The following is a 17,585-nucleotide window of genomic DNA, read 5'->3' as shown; positions in this document are numbered from 1 at the left end:
GTCGATTCATGCATACTATGAGAGGTTGTTACGGGCATTCAAACAGCACAGTGTAATGGAAACGTTGGAAAAGAAAGATATGGGACATTTTGTGTCAAGGTTTGTGACAGGTCTGAAGCCAGATTATTAGCGTGATGATTCAGCAACATTAGATCTGTAGGCAGAACAAGTCTATTGACAAGACTTTGCGTTATGCAAAATACTGTCATGACAAGATAGAAATGAAACAGAAAAAGCTTAAGGAAAAACTGATGCTTGCCCAAATGAAGGCAGCTCAGAGAACTAGCCAGATGCCCGTAGCTGTAAGTAATGCAGGTGCAATGCAAGAAAAGGAATGGATGTAAATAGTTTTAAAAGGTCAACACTTTGTCATCTCTGCAATAAACTGGGACACTTGAAGCAGGAATGTCATTTGAATCCTACTAATCAAGCTCAAAAAGCAGGGTTTGCATCTTCTCAGAATAATAATTTTAACCGGATGCAGGGAGTACAAAGTCCTAGGAGTAAAAAGTCAATGTGCCCCAAGACCCGACAATGCAAGTCTCTCAACCTCCAATGCAACAGCTGGCATGCACCAACATCCAAATCAAGGTTTGATGATGAATGCAAATGGAATGCAGAATGGAAATTCGTCCCAACAATATCCTTTGACACAGGTGAAGGAAGTGGCTCAGATCAGTCAGCCTGACTGTGCCTGAGAGAGGAGAAACACTGCATGCTTTACACAGCCTTAGAGGGAGACCAGAGAGTACCATTCATTGAAAGCGAAGTGGATGGCCTCCCGTCAATTTTTAGTTGACAATAACGCTACCCATTCTGCTCTGAGAACAGTAGATGTCCCAAACCAACCACTCTCGGAAAAAAACAGTCCAAGTTGTTGGCGTGGAGAATAAACAAATAACAGTGCAGGATACTGGTCAAATTGTAGTTAAGATAGGATCATTTGAAGACAAGCACAAGTTTATATTATGTAACCACAGTCCCACAAATCTGTTGGAAGGGATGTATTTGTGAAATTAAATTGTGGTATTTTTTGAACCCCAGCTAGAATAGAGGTCAATACTCAAGATGAGGATGCTGTTTTTAAGATAATGAAAAACGAAAACTTATTGCACACTTGTGATTTTGTTGTCAGTTGATGATTTGCTAATGGATTGGAGAGAAACTCTTAAGCATCAAGTGTGAGATTTTTCAGGAACAGAAATTGGACTAATAAAAGGCATAGAACTTGTCTGAATGACTGTTAAACCAAATGCTGTGTTCCCAAAGACTCCATCGTTTAACTTGACCCCTGAGACAATTGCTGGAATAAATCCTGTAATCGAGTCAATGATTCAGCAGGGAATTATGAAGGAAATAATGTAACGTCATAGTAACTCTCCCATCATGAGCTTTCAAAAACCCAATGGAAAGTACAAGATTGTACAAGATTTGATAAAAATAAACAATATATTTTTCCTTGTGGTACTGAATCCAGGCGTGATATTATTTCAGATTCCATGTGAGGCTGAGTGGTTCACAGTTATCGACCTATGTCAGGCCTTCTTTTCAATACCGTTGCATGAGGACAGTCCGTTCCTTTTTGCGTTCCAGCTCGAAAACAGGGCCTTAACGTGGTTTTGTGTCCCACAAGGGTATACTGAGTCTCCATCTATCATCAGATTCTAAATCTGGAATCTTTGATTATGCCTTTGATTCAGTAAATCGATGACCTTATGGTGGTGTTAAATACTCAAGAAGCATGCAAGCAGTATACTATTGCATTGTTGAACCACCTGGCTGAGAATGGACAAAGTGTCCCCTTGAAACCCACAGTATTCAAACAGGTCCAATACCTTGGACATCAAATTGAGAAGGGAGTGAAAAAGGTGTTGCAAGAGAGGATTTCAGCTATACTGAAAATGGGCCCACCAGCTACACAGAACGAAGTTAGGATGTTTTTGGGAATAGTGGGCTACTGAAGACAGTGGATAACCAACTTTTCCTTAGTGGCTAAGCCTTTATAGAGACTAACGCACAAAGATGTGCCAGATCCAGTACCATGGGCCAACTAGTGCCTTGTCGCATTCCTGGAGCTAAGAGAATGTCTCTGTTGTGCTCTGGCCAGAGGAATGCCTGATTGTAACAAATCTTTTGCACGTTTCTGCAGTGAGATGGAGGGCTGTGCTCTCAGTGCTGACACAAACACACGAACATGCCAGGAGACCTGTGGCATAATTTTCTGCTATGTTAGATCCTGTTATGTCTGCTTTGCCTGGCCGCCTTAAAGCAGTACCTGCAGTTATTACTGCAATTGAGAGGCGCAAAAATGTTTTTATGGGTCACCCATTAATTATGTGTCACATTCTGTCAAGCTTCTTTGATGAGGACACACTCTGCAAACCATGCTAACAGTGTGATAGAAGAAAAGGTTAAAAAGTCAAGCTCGCTATACCGGTGAAAGAAAATAAGATGGCAAAATATAAGCACCTCTATTTTGTAATGTTGTCCTTTGCTCTATGCCCATTCTCGAGATGGTAATGCACGCAGATCTTTGCTAAAAGGCCATAAGAATTTCCCTTCGCTATTTTCTCTGTCACATCTTTTCAAGGGTAGTAATGCTGGTACCACAGTAATTAAGCTACTATAAATCTCCTATCCACTTCTGAACTGCTTTAGATCTTTGGTAATCCATGCTTAAATCTTTGGTAAAACCATGCTCTAGGTGAAAATCTTACAGCAAGTTGCAACGGTGAACACCCTCAAGCAAAGCTTGTGCTACATACTGGATACATTTCAGATCTTTTGAAAGGCTTATTAGGTCTTGCCCTGCTGTAAATACTTGAACATTCACCCTATCGTGTACAAAGAAAATGTATTTATATTTCTGTTGTAGCTCTCTTTTTTCATATGTGCACACAAATCAGCATGCTTAATCATATGCAAAAGTCTTCAGACCAAACTAAGTGCAAACCATAGTGTCAGCCCTTGTGAAGAATTAATCATGAGCAAAAATATGAGGTACCTCTGACCTACCAAATCGTCATGCATGCTAGAGGAAATGTCTTAAAAGGCCCAAATATGTATTGGGTATGTTAAGACTGTCCTGGGCACAGTTTGGACTGACTGGTGCATTAAATAGTGGAAGAGCAGGAGCACTGCAGTTTTACCGCTTCAAACCAGGGTAAATGGTTGCATGCTACAAAAGCTTTTAAAGGCATGTTATGTTTTTGGCTACAAATATAGCAGCATATAATAACGTGTCCTAAGTGAAGATCTAAATGTAACACAATAAGGTAACATCACACTAAACCACTCAAAATAGAAAGCAACACATCACAGAACAAAGAACAAAATTATATTGCAATAATATAGCACAAAACCAAAGCAACACAAAGAGCAACAAAACTAACAAACACTTCTCAGGGAGAAGGCGGTGCCATTCTAGTAAGGTACACTTTCAAGCCTTTGAGAAATTGAATTACCACAGGAAGTTTAAAAGAAAAAACTTGTGTTGGACCTACGCAGTATGTGGTATAGGTATAAAGGGAACCTTGATTGATACAAACTGCAGTTTTGATTTAGCCAGATCTAATCGGTATGGTCATATCACTTCCAGACATTCAATGGCTGTTAATACAACAGGCAAAATCTTCTTCGTTTAAATGAGGAGGATGTCCTCGATGAAAGTATATTAGCTTCTCCCAGGATTGTCTGACTGCAGGAGCCATGCTGCCAGGTTGGCACAGTAGAGTGCCATATAGAGACAGGGAAGTCTAAAAGAAGAGCTTTGAATCAACAGTGCCTATGCCATTTGAAGGCATTCAGTATCAGTGATGTTTTGGAGAACCATAGCTTCAGGATTAAGCTGGTATTAGAGAGATGTAAGGAAGAGTGTACAGTAATGCTTCTAATCTGTTGATCAAAATGGCATCGCCTAGTGATCCTGGTTCCCATCTCCTGGATGTGATGCTTCAGCATTTGCGCTTAAAGGGCTGGCAAAAAGATCTCTAGAAAACCCCAGGCCAGGAAAATGGTTTACAATACATGGTCATTTATGAACCAATCACGTTTATTAATAATCTGAGAAAATCTGTTCTTTAATTTTGACAGTCCAGGAGAGGAACTGCCTTTATGAGGGGCTCCTGGCTAGCAAACATGACCACATTTTCTGAACTTCTAGTTAAAGGGTCTTGGCCCTGTGCCACCTTGTTTAAGTAGTGTATCGCAGTGGTATTGTCCGTTTGCACCAAGATGTGACATGCTGTCAGACATCTGTATAGCTTTACAATTAGGTAGACTGCTCTGAGCTCCAAGAAGATGGTGTGACAGGAACTCTCTTTTGGAGTCCACTAGCCTTAAATCTTATGAGTAGTAAGATGTTTTTGAAAGTGAAATCCGTGATTTAGATGTTTGCTTTGTACCATAAGGCTATAGACTGCCTTTCTGTTTAAACATTGAGACCATCTTTGTTTTCCTTCTGAACTCAGTGATCCTCCAAATGTTGTAGTGGCCTCATATTAAGTCTTGCTTTTGGCACAATCACAATACATGAAGGGATTGAACAGAGTAGCAATGAAATCTCATGGGCTGCCTGATTTGAAGCATTCAAGAGAAGTGGACAATTTTCACATATGGACAATATTGTTTTTGAAAAACAAACTAGCTCTACTGCTTTTAAGGTCTCAATTTTACTTTAGATGTAGATCCTATCCACTTCTACAAGTTCCCAAAAAGAAATTATCTAGAGAATGGAAGATTAAGACTTTTGTTTACTATCTGTATACAGGGATATGAGCCGTAATTTAAAGGTTATTTACCTATAGGAGTAGCTTGAACACTTCCTGGATTCACATGCTGTGGCTGTTCCACCATCTAATGGTTGGATCCACAAATGTTTAGTTTCTCTCTTCTTACTTTCCTTGGTCATCAATCAGTTGTGGGTATAACAATAACCTTGTGATATCAGACGTGTGCCCACAATGTCCCTGTGTGTGGTCGTCCTCTTCAAATCCTTCTTCTCCCCCATCCCCACCATGTTAATAACCTGTACTTTTGTAGGGGTTTCCATCCCAGCAATTGTATGGCTTTCCCATTTTTTTGCTAAACCTCATACCTCTTTTATTGGAGAGGAAGGAGGAACACATGCAAATTCAGAAAGTCCTCAAAGTGAAAAACTACTCCTACAGATAAGTAACCTTTTCATTTTGTATAGGAATGTTCTAATAACCTTATAGCCTGTCATAGAGGTTATACTAGACACTAAATGACCTATTTTTAACTATAGGGCTGCCACACCTTCGGCTCAGACTTATACCACTGGCACAGGCCTTTAATTGTTGGTATCCCATTTGATATCCAATGCCCCTTTAAGCTGGACTGATCATTTTCGCCTGACTTTCAGATTTACAGAAGGTCTTTTACGTCAGCCACCCAATTGTAAAAGAAAATCGATTAAGCACTGGAATCGTATTAAGAAAGAACAGTTAGTACCTGCACCAGAAGCAGGCTGGGAAAGGGCTAAAAAGTTGTTCCTGCCTCCAGTGGATAGTTTTAATCAGGGAATTTCTTACTGCGTTGAACCAATTGGCCCCCCTTAGGGCCTATGATTCTCGGAAAACCAAAAAACCTAGCCAACTCTGGTTTACAAAGGACCTTAAGCTATTCCAAAGAAAGTATTGCCAACAAGAACGGCGCTGGAAATTGAATTCTACTCCTATTGAGAAAGAAAAATTAAGAATTGCTCTTAAAAACTAGAAAGAGGCAAGCACTAAAACTAAATCTGAATATTACATCCCCAAGTACATCATGGAATTCGCAGACAATTCAGGTGCACCACGTAGCCTCCCATTTCCCCCAGACTTTATAGTATTTGTTTGTGCAGCCCCTGGCTTCATATACCAGTTTTTCGTGCCAGGCACACCAGTCCATACCTCGCCTCCACCTGGTAAACACTGGCGCTACTCCGGCCTTCCAGTTCGCCATTATGTCTCTGTTAGCCACCAGGCACGCCATTCCCAGAAAGATTTGCTCTGCTCTTCTTAGTCCCGTTTCCCCCATAACCCCCAACGAAAGTGGCATCGGTGCCATTTCCACCTCGCCCCCCAGGACCCCGGAGATCTCCCTCAGGACCGCCCTCCAGTAAGTTGCTATGGATGGACAGGACCACACCATATGGTAGAAGTCGGTGTCCGAACCCGGGCATCGAGGACAGTCAGCCCGGGATCGGAGGCCAGCTCTATGTAATTTTACGGGCGTGAGGTATGCTGTGTGGAGATATAGGGATTGTATTAGTCGAAATCGGGCGGCCATAGTCAGGGTGCGAGGGGCCATTAATGCAGAGACCTTTTTAAGGTGATTAATGCACTGACTTCTCCCCCACCACTGTTAGAGTTGGAGAATTCACAGGTATTCTGTAATGAAGTGGCCTTACATTTCGAAAATAAAATTTTACATATTTATGTTAATTTTAAATCAACTTGAGGAGAGAGGTGGCTACCCTGATATAGTTCATATTGAATTAAATACTAACTACCCCACACTATCTAATTTTCGGGAAAGAATAAAAAAGTTTATGTCAGAAATTAAATCAGGCTCCCCCTCTGGTCCTTGAACCCCCCCCCCCCTTATTCTTCAATTAGCCCCTGATCTCGTTTCGACAGCCTTAGCTCCAATTTTTTGTGAGGTTCTCACTTCTGGAGTCTATCCTACTTCTTGGAAGGATGTTCCAGTAATTCCTTTGAAAAAGAAACAAGATGGAATCAGTCATGACCTGAATAATCTGCAACTCATGGTCCTACTTCCTTTTCCAAGATTCCAAGATCTTGGAGAAGCATATTAATAGGGAATTAGCCAATTTTTTAACAGAGTCAGGAGGACTAGATGCCTCCAAACACGGTTTCAGGAAGGCACATAGTACAGAATCAGCCCTCATTACTTCATCGGAGTCGATCCGGAGAATGGTGGATGAAGGACAAGGGGCTATTTTAATCCTACTGGACCTATCCGTGGCATTTGACACTATTTCTCCACAGAATATGATAGCCCGCTTATATCAAGCAGGGATTAGAGATGAGGCTCTTAAGTAGTTGGAATATTTCCTGAAAGATAGATGGACCATGGTGAGCTGTGGTGACTAAGTCCCCTGTATACCACCTACCTAGTGGTGTCCACCAGGGACCATGACTTAGCCCCACCTTGTTTATTTTTTATGTGGCTCCTCTGGCAAAATTGATTAGTTTTTTTTGCTTTAGACCAACCTCCTATGCGGACGATACCCAATTGATCATCCCAGTCAACAAAAATTGGGAGGAAGCGGCTGATCACTTTAACGAGTGTATGCGTGAAGTCAATGGATGGATAAACTCAAATTGGCTCAAATTAAATGGTGATAAAACTGAAATACTCTGCTTCGGATCAGGCAAAGAATTGTGGAACTCCAGTTGGTGGCCGACTGATTGTGGCACTCTCCCAGTTCCTACTACTGCTGCTACAAGAAATTTAGGTGTCACTTTCGACAATTGCCACTCTTAGATCACATGTCAATCACATTTTGGACATTAAAGATGCTTAAGAAAGTTTTTCCCTTAATTCAAAGGGAATGGAGAATTACAGTGACTTTGGCACTGGTGATATCCAAACTGGACTACTGCAATGCTCTGATGATGAATTTAGATAAAACTTCAATTGATTCAAAATACTGCTGCTCTTCGCTATTTTGAATCTCCCATGTTCAGCATCGGCTAGTGGCAATTTAAAACAACTGCACTGGCTTCCAGTGGCCCAGCATATTACCTTTAAGACCTTATGTATGACCTACAAAGCAGCACACGGAAATGGTTCCAAATATTTGACTTCCAAGCTACACTGGTATAAACCCAAACGACTACTTCGCTCAGGAGGAGCTTTCAGAATTCAGGTTCCCCATACCTGTAAAGCGAAATGGGGAGATAAAGCCTTTACGTGGCTGCATCTAAATGTTGGAATTCCCTACCCCTTACTATTAGGAAGGAACAAAATTTCTTAGCCTTTAGGAGGTTGGTCAAAACATGGCTTTTTCCGTGCTAGTCTCTCTCTTTTGAACTTCTCTTTATTCTGTGGACTCTTCTCCTTACCTTCTTAGCGCTTCGATGACTCGGCCGGAATGCGCTCTATAATTACAAAATACAAATACAAATAGCCCACTATAGCCAGCTATAAGGATTTATTGAAAATGCAAGAAGCCGGATGAACTCAATATAGTGGGGGCCACTTTAATCACTTGCAAAAAGTTAGAGAAACGTTCACAAGATGCACGTAATGCAGTTCTTTACTAAACAAAAGCATGGAAAAGTGGATGAAATCTGCCCTTCCTACCCATATAGTTTTCTAAACCCTATGACAGTGCAGAGGGCAGGCAATTAACTCTGTAGACTAAATACTGATAGTGATTGCAACGTGAATATTTACAGTTACTGACAGACCTCTTCAGTTCATAACACCTTGCAAAACATTCTGCTCAGAAACCCACTCATTTAAGATAACTACATGTGCTGCCAAGACCAAGTGAAGACATTAATATGTTCTAAAATATAGGCTCAGAAAATCTTGGTTCCCAACTGTTTAGTGCCAAGAAGGCTTTGGCAATCAGGTGCTCTCTTAAATGCCATAACAAAGGTAGCAGACAATTCACCTGCTAAAGAAATAAGCAATCATACTTCTGGAAGAATAATTATTTTAGTGCAGAAATGTTCAAGATCGTTCCTCAGTGTGAAAACGAACTTTGCTAGAAATATTGAATTCTGTTGTCGTCCACCTTTGAAACTGTAGCCTTAGATATTCAAGATAGCTCATGACACCATTAGAGTGAAGGTCAGGTAAATGTAAATACTATTCAGGAAGACATACATTGCAAATAATTCAGAGTTCAGATTGTCTAAAAAGTTGAGTCATGACAGAGGGAATAATGTTTAATCAAGTGATTAGGTATATTGATACAGCAACACGGTTTTCTAATTAAAAGCATTCCAAAGCACAGAGTGATCAATGTACCTCTAACTACGTGTATGGAGAAGGTGACTTAGTTTCACCAAGTAGCACCAAATTTGCTCTGATACTTAAAAAAAAAAAAAAAAAAAACAGCACTAGTTTCAAAAATAGATGGGAGCAAGTTACACGCACCTATTTCGCTAAAAGCATTTGTAGCTTATGACAACATCGACCGAAACATTCTCAATAAAAGTAAAACACATGGCAGATGAACTCCTGTAAGGAATAGATGCATTCAGCCATCACCGAATGCAGTCAACAATTGCAGATTGGATCATCATAAGCAAGGAGTCAGAGTGTGTACCTTAGGGCTCCTTAATGTCACCATTGTTTCATACCTAAATGCTCCTGCTGCCACAACTACTAATACAATATCAGGTGCTCTTCCAAATGTATGTAGATAATAAACAGATCAAATTTATGCTTGCGGATACGTTAGTTAGACAATCAGACATTATCAAATTACTTGATCAACAAGTTACTTACCTCTGCAACCGTCTTTCTGGTAGAGACTAACAGCTGCAGATCCCTCACCTGTTGAATATTCCACATGCGTCAGATGGAATATGGAAGCTTTAAAAAAGCTTCTGCATGCTGAAAGTGGCGTCTTGTGGTTCTGCACATACACTGCCCCGTTCCAGAAATGATGATCAGGGACTATACAGGGTGCCACTACTGCACACCAACATCAGCTTCTTTTTAAAGACTGTTCAAATACCCAAACGTGGAGCCCCAAAAGCGAAGTAGTATACAGTGTGCAGATTTCTAGACGTGGGATGTTAATAATGAATAGAGTCCAAACACAAATCGGAAAGGATCACTCACAGAAAAAGTGTTAATGAGAGTAACTAACTTTTTTTCTACTAGAGATTTCTAACCGCAGATACCTTACTTTAGAGAAGATACCAAAGCAGTACCTACTTGGAGGTGGGCTATGAATTGACTCAAATCAAAAAGTCCTGCAGGACAGAACGGACACAATGCCATCGTGGCTGACTTGGCTGTCCAGACAGTAGTGTTTTGTGAATGTATGAAGGGGCGCCCACATGACTGCCTCACACACAATTAGGACAGGGATGCAGTGGTAGCAGCTTTGGGCCTGCTGGAATGGGGTCGCTACTTTGCAAGTGCATAGCAGATCTTATAGCAGAGCACAATCCAGCCTGAGTTGGTACGCCTCTGCACAGCCTAGCCCTTTTTTTCGTTCTTGCAAACCCGTCAAAGAGCTGAATGAGTACTTGGTGGTCTTTGGTACGACTGTTTCTAAATCAGAGTGCTCCTTAAGGGTCCAAACGATGGAGATGCCTTTCATCCCACTTAGAGGGGTGAGGTGGCGCACAGAATGCTGTCAGAGTGATGAACTGCCCAACGTGGAATGGCATCTAACCTTTTGGGAGAAAAGATACCATAGTTCACATAAGCAACTTATCAGGGAAGAAGGTGGTGTATAGTTGATGAACACAGAGCCTGAAGCTCGTTAAAGATGTGCGGAGGTAAAAGCAAGTGGGAACATAGTCCTGATGGTGAAAAAGCGCGAGGAACTGCTGTGGAATGGCTCAAATGGAGTGCACATCAGATCAGAAAGAATGAGATTCAGATCAAATTGGCACATCACAAACTGAGAACGGGTGAGAAATATGGCACAGCCCTTTCAAGAAGCACCTCACAACTGTTGATTAAACAAAGAGGGCTGATCAGACAACCGTAAGAATGCAGAGATGCCGGAAATATGACCTTTAACTGTGACCAGAGCGAGGCAAGAGACAGGAGAAAAACATCTGACAACTTGGCCTGGAGGGGGTCAACCTGGCAAGTGCCGCACCAACAAACAGATTTGTCCCATCTACAGCCGTACACAGTTTTCGTTGACGGACGCCAGGCTGCTAAGAAGGTGTTCAGTTGTTGTCACGCAACCTCAATGCATGAAGGTGGAGGTTGTAGAGGGCGTGGTGCAGAACCTGAAACTCCTGTTGCAACAGATGATCCTCCCCAAGGAGCAGGCTGATCAAAGGATAGATGCTCAAGCCTAGGAGTTTTGGATACCATACTCTCCATGTCAGTAGGATGAGTTGGGCTCAGTCGGTCCTGATGATCTTGAGAACTAAGGGCTGGATTGATATTGGCAGAAAGGCATATAGGGGTCCCAAGTTCCTCTTGAGATGGAACAAGTCTCCAACACGCAGAAGCGCTAACATTTCCCATTCTCCGCAGTGATGAACTGACAAAGCCAAGGTTCTATTCATTCGAAAGAGACCTCATACCAACTTTTCTAACTGCCACTCATGATCTTCTTGGCGCTGTAGATGGAGTTTGTCCACTCTGGCATTCAATGAGCCTGCCAGATAGTTTGCCATAAGGCGGTCTAGCCAACTGCAGAGGCACAAAGCCTACTGACAAACGGACAGTGACCCCCACCGAGAACTGTCTGTTGTAGTACCACGACAGTGGTGTACTCTGAGCATCTGTACCAGCATCCCCTTAATGGATGGCAAGAAGGGTTTCAGCGCAAGATGCATGGCCCTCTGCTCCAGGAGGTTGGTATGGAGTCAGGACTCTCCCTGAGACTAGAGGCATCTGATCTCCACCTCTCCTACATGGCCATCTCAGCAAATAAGTGATGCATCGGTCACCACTGTCAGCTCTGCAGAGAAAAGGGGGAGGGGTCTGCAGATGACCCATTCGTGGTACGATAGCCACCACTGCAGATCCTTTGCAGTCTCCTCCAAAATCTGGATGTGGAAAGAGTTCCCCTTGATGTTCAACCCACTGACTTCAGGTCCCACTACAGAGACTGCATGTGCCACCTGGCATGCTGGACCAGCAGGATACAGAAGGCCATCTGTCACAGTAGCCTCCAAGCCTACCTCACTGAAATCCAGGACAGAGGCTGAATGTGACCATAGCCTGAATATCCAAGACTTTATTTCCCAGGGAGAGGGGCACGAAACTCAAGAGTGTCCAGAAAGGAACAGATGAAAGGGAGCCTCTGGGAGGGAGTCAGGTGTGATTTCAGCATGTTTATATTGAACCTCAAAGATGACAGGAGAGTTGTCATAGTCCGGAGGTGGTTGACAACTGGCTGGCGACAGCCGGCTTCAACATCCAGTTGTTGAGTTAAGAGTAGACTGGCAACCTGACCTCCAAAGGTGTGCTGCCACCACCATCACATTCATGAACACACTAGGGGTGCTGGTGAGACCAATGAAGAGCAATGAACTAGAAATGCTCCTCTCCCACCACAAACCGTAGGTAGCGCAGATGGGCGGCAGGTCAAGAATACTGAAATAAGGTACAATGCGGCCGTCCAGTCTCCGGGATCTAGGGCATACAAACCTTGGCCAGTGTAAGCATTTTGAGGGCTCATATCTAGAGTAGGCCAAAGACTAGGGCACCAGACAGAGATTAAAAACCATGTCCTACTTCTGGTGCTGGCACCCTCTCTATAGGCCTTTTGACCAAAAGAGCTGGCACTTCCTGCATCGAAATGAAGAGATGGTCTTGTGTCAGTCAATGGGTAGGCGGTGGAAGGTGCGGCGGGAACAAAAAGGAAGGGGTACCCATTGCAAACAATTTGGAGGACCCACCTGTCTGATGTGATTGCTTGCCAACCTGGATGGAATCAGCAGATTCTTCCTCCCACTAGGTGACTGTGACCCTTTAAAGATACATTAAAGAGGTTTGACAGGTGGGACTGAGGGAGAGGGCGGTAGACTGAAAGGCACACTGGTCGAGGGGGTGGTGGGCACCAGGACCTCTCCCGGTTCCTTGCTGGGGTGCGACAGGCTGGCAGTAGTGAATGCTTTGTCAGAAGCCATGAAAGGAAAACTTGAATTGCTGTGGGCAAGGCTGGGTGTAGGAAGCTGGACTGGTGTGTGGTGGGTACCTGAGGTACTTACATCTTATGCCAGGTCCAGGTATCCCCTATTAGTGTAGTGTAGGCAGTGTCTAGAAGCCAGGCTCTCTAGAGGTAGCTGTGGATGAGCAGCAAAGGCTCATCTAAGAGACATGCAAAGCTCATGCAATACCACTGTAGTCACACAGCACTTAAACACATGAAAGAAAACACTCAGTGTTACAAAAATAAAGGGTCATTATTACAGTAACAGTACAAAAATACTAGACAGGTAACCCTCCAATAGGAGGTAAGTAAACGCACAAAATATGGACACTATTTATCAGAAATCAGCATAAAAAGTGGTACGAAAACTGGGCAAATGCAAATGGACAATAATGACCCTAGGGGAAGCCCAAACCATATCCAAAAAAGAAAGAAAAAAAAATTGGAATGTGAATGCAGGACTCCCACCTAAGTAAGTGTAGAAGGGATCTGTGGGTACAAGGAAACCTTAAAAGTTAATTACCACAGTGCCCACTAGCGACCAGGAGGAAAGGAGTAAATTACTAGATTTTCCCCAAACCACCCAAAAGAAAGAAAATGAAGAAAATGCAACACCGAGACAAGACTGCAGGAAACCAGCTGTGGATTCCTGAAGAGGAAGACCTGTGGAAGAAGGGGACCAAGTCCAGAAGTCAGAGAAGAGTCCAGGAGGAGTAGGAGCTACTACCCACCCAGCTGTGGATGCAGAAGTTGGTCGGCAGTAGGACGAAGACAGTCAGGAATGCAGCCCTGGAGCAGGTGAAGCGGTCCTGGAGGATGCAGTCGATGTTCCACACCGGATAGAAGATTGCAGTCAGTGAATGGCGTGGAAAAGCCACCAACAAGCCTTTGCAAAGGAAGAAGTCGCAGCGAAGCAAAAGTGGAGCTGCCGGGGACCAGCAAGGTCCAGGAGGACTCAACCCAGCAGGGGGAGCCCTAGAGAGACCCTCAGCAAAGCTGCAGGACTTAAGTCAGGGAATACGTTTTCACCTTCACGGTTGGGAGGTGGAGATGAAGGACTTCAGCCGCCCCACATATGACCATAGCATACGAGGCAAATTCTTATGTGTATGAGCCATGAGGAAAGAAAAGGGCTATTTCTAGGAAAGTACCAAGCCCACTAGCTTCTTACAAGTCCTCTTACCAATTGTTATTGGCACAGGGTTGAGCAAGTTCCTCACCCAGGTCATAGTCGTTAACCAAGTCCATTTAAAAAAAGGGAGTGTAAGGAATATTGTCTGCCTTATGGTAAACCTCGGCTGTATTCAGTTGTGACATGAGTCAAACTCAGGCCGGCATCTGATAGGACATCCTCGGCCACCTAGTCAGTTGGTAAAGATGGTGTCGACATACCAAGCTTGGCTTAGTCGTGGGTATCACAGCACAGGGTAGAACTGGCCCAGAGGGCCCATCTAGGCCTGAGGGTGAACCTATTGCAGTTATCCTGGTGGAAGGCCACTCGGCTCCATGGGGCCGAAGGCGCACCAGAGGGAGTCAGTAAACATCTGAAGACTCTGAACATTGCTGCATGGAATTTTTCGATCTGGCATGGCCGGGCTGAAAGCCCCAGAAATTCAGGTTGTGCTGGAACCAGTTGTGGAATCGTCTCTTTAGTTGAATGACATTGAAAGTCGTAACAGGACAGTTGGCACCGCAGAAATAAGATTTGACTTCTTAGGTTTTTTGTGCTCAGCAGAGGATTCGGAGCATAACTAAGACCAGCCTCCAGAGCAGCTCCATCTCTGGGGGAAGGAACGGGAGCAGGACTTAGAGCAGTAATGGAGCTGCATCTTATTGTGCTCTGTAACTATGTTTCACCTTGTGTTTCCTGATGGTCTTCAGATTCATTGCCACACAGTCTCTGAAGGTCTTGGAGTAGTGGCCCGACCTCAGACACCACAGGCAAACCTGGTGAGGATCTGTCACTGAAATCTGGTTAAGACAGTTCTTAGAGGGATTAAAACCTGACGACGTAGGGTGTGACATCCCTTGTATACTGTGGAATTTTTCTAGAAAAAAATAAAATTGAAAAAAGGTAATCTCTGAGAAAAGCTACGGATCCGCTTCTGGAGGTGCGGAAAAGTCAGTGCACTGGAGTGGCGCCTATATAGGCCCACATGTAATTTCCAGAGCAGAAGGGTGTGAGTGCAGGGCTGCAAGGTGCCACCTTCTGGCGAGCAGAAGTATTCCTAAAAAGTTTTCAAATCCATTCTGATCCCTGGGGCTTATCCAAAAGGGAAGGAATCTGTGGCTAGAAGACTGTATCAGAAAACATCTACCATTGGATAAAGAACCATCCGTGCCTAAAAGGATGAAATTAACAATTCAATGCACCACACACCCAGCCTTCCAGAAGTAGCACACATGAAACAGGTACCCCATTACATCCAACGCAGAACCATCCGCGTACCCACTGGAAAGCGGATTACATAACATTTCAAAAGAATATGACACAGAAGCAGATCTACAGGAGTACATGGTCTGAAGCTATGAACTCCAAAATAAAGGCAGGGCCCTAACCACTTGTGAAGAAGTAAACTACAGAGAACCCTCCATTTAAGTCTGGCATCTGCCTGAGGTTACAGGAGTCTACAGGCTACATTTAAATGTAAATACTGTTTTCAGGGGATGTTCCATGCATCCAGTTAAGATTCTAGTGACATTGTATATGTCCTGTTCTCACTGCATTCTAGCACATCGCAAGGGAACCAAAAGGTGGCAGAGTCATATTACACAAATATCTCAGCGACTTGATGGAAAAACAATGACACGCGACGTCCATGGAAGGTGCCTGGCCTAAATATTCTGCCATTACAGCTACCAATGCATCTGAGTAAGGAGGGTAGAAATAATTTCATCAAGTATTCAAAAAGGTAAAAATGATACAAGTTAGGAAATGGGGTGTATAATATAGTGTGGTTGTGCAACCTCATTGTGTAATACACTTACCAACTCATTTGGGACAAGTAGGTTTTGTTTGTTACTCCTTCCAGCTCCACCCTGGGGAGCTATGGATCTGAGAAGCAAGGCTTACACAAAGCAACACGTATAAAGCATTTAAAGAGCACCAGAAATAACAGATAATAAACAAATCTGACACCAATTCATTAAAAAAACGACTTTAATGGATTTTTAGACTCTACAATGAAAAAGATCCACTAGAGGGTTCTCTAGTGATATAGGTTTTACAAAGCACAGTAAATATGCATTACTCAACCACAAACTGCATTGCCAAATTCAAAAAATTTGACAGTAACTTTTTGAGCAAAATCTTTGGCTAGTGGTATTGCGGTCAGTTATAGTTAATTTGGGACACCAACTCCGACAGTGAGCCAGTCAGTGGGACCAGTAAGGTCCTCAGAAACAGTTACCTCCGTAAGCGAAGCAGTCAGATTTACGCACCTTTATCCTTTACTGTAGCTTTTTATGGGCGTGGTCCAGGGATATAGGGTGCTGAAGTTACTGTGGATGAGAGGAGGTATTCCTGTTGGTACACCTTGGTCCACAGAGGGGATGAGGTGGCGTGAGCCAAAGGGTGTCAACGTCCTCGAAATCCTCTCTGTCTTGGAAGAAGAGCAGTTGCAAGTGGACTTCCAGTCGTCCGGTATCGTAGTCTCAGCCAAATCATTCCCTGGGAAATAACTTGTCTTCTGAGTGACCAAGCTGCACTCTGACAACTCTCCCATGCCCCTGGAAAAATGGTTTGGCAGCCGGTTTACCCTCCCCTGTCCCCAGTTCAAGCCTTCCTCCCCAAACAATAGAGCAGCCCATTTCCAAAGTGTTTCCCATTTACCCTTCAAAGGCGGCTTCTCCTTTGAAGATTATCTTTTGGTCTAATGCTCTTGCGGCTTCCTGAAGGATGGAGGTAACACCTCTCTCCTGGGCAGGCGTCTATTGTAACCTTTAGTGGAAGTGGTTGGTCTATCTCCCCAGGAAGGCACAAAGCTGTTACAGTGACAAACCTCCATGTACAACCATCGAGAGCACAGGGGAGTAAAGGCAGCTAAGTGACAACTTTTCAAACAAGTATTGAGTTTGGTTTAACACAATGAGTTGTTGATACCTTGGAGTATCAACTTTGGTTGCGCCATTCTTGAGTTGCACAGCTGAGAGACAGCTTGTAACTCTGTACTTGATGATTAGGTGACCTTAGAGCTTGGCAGGCCTGCCAGAGGGGTGACTTACACATATGGCACATGGAAGTCTGGCTTTGCAATAGCAAAGGCGGGCTAGCAGATTCAAACTGCTCTTTCAGTCTGAAATGGCAGACTGGGGGACTCATTTCACCTGTGTCACACCCAGAATGGCATAACCAATGCTGCACTTCCTGGTGTGACCCTCTAACATATGTGTCCTGGGTGCCTGTACACCAAATGCTAGGGACATATATGTAAGTTAGCTTATGCCAAATGGGTATAAGCCAATGAACATATACGTTTTAGGGTCAGGGCACTGGCACAGAGGTCTGGTTAGCAGGCATCAGTGCACTCTGAGTACAAAAAGTGTTGGGGGTGAGCATACAAAAAATGCATTTCCTTACAATACATATATACTTTTGAACCAATAGAAGAAAGATGAAGGTAGCATTTTATGCTGTAAACTGAAGATTATGGTATGCTGCTCAGTGTAGCTTGGATAACTATGGAACAGGGTTGGCAGTTAGACTTCAGCTTTTGACTCATGTAAAAGTGTGACCCTTGCT

At 43.5% G+C, this 17,585-nt stretch overlaps 1 protein-coding gene across 4 annotated transcripts in view; it reads right to left on the bottom strand.

The window, feature by feature from the left end:
* The window catches only part of CDCA2 (cell division cycle associated 2), a 418,898-nt gene that overhangs the window by 123,777 nt on the left and 277,536 nt on the right, over positions 1–17,585 (bottom strand). The gene's annotated exons all lie outside the window — the stretch shown is intronic.

This window comes from Pleurodeles waltl, chromosome 11 (genome assembly GCF_031143425.1).
Source record: "Pleurodeles waltl isolate 20211129_DDA chromosome 11, aPleWal1.hap1.20221129, whole genome shotgun sequence".
Lineage (NCBI taxonomy): Eukaryota > Metazoa > Chordata > Amphibia > Caudata > Salamandridae > Pleurodeles > Pleurodeles waltl.
The sequence above is the reverse complement of the archived record's forward strand: the minus strand, read 5'-3'. Positions and strand labels throughout refer to the sequence as shown.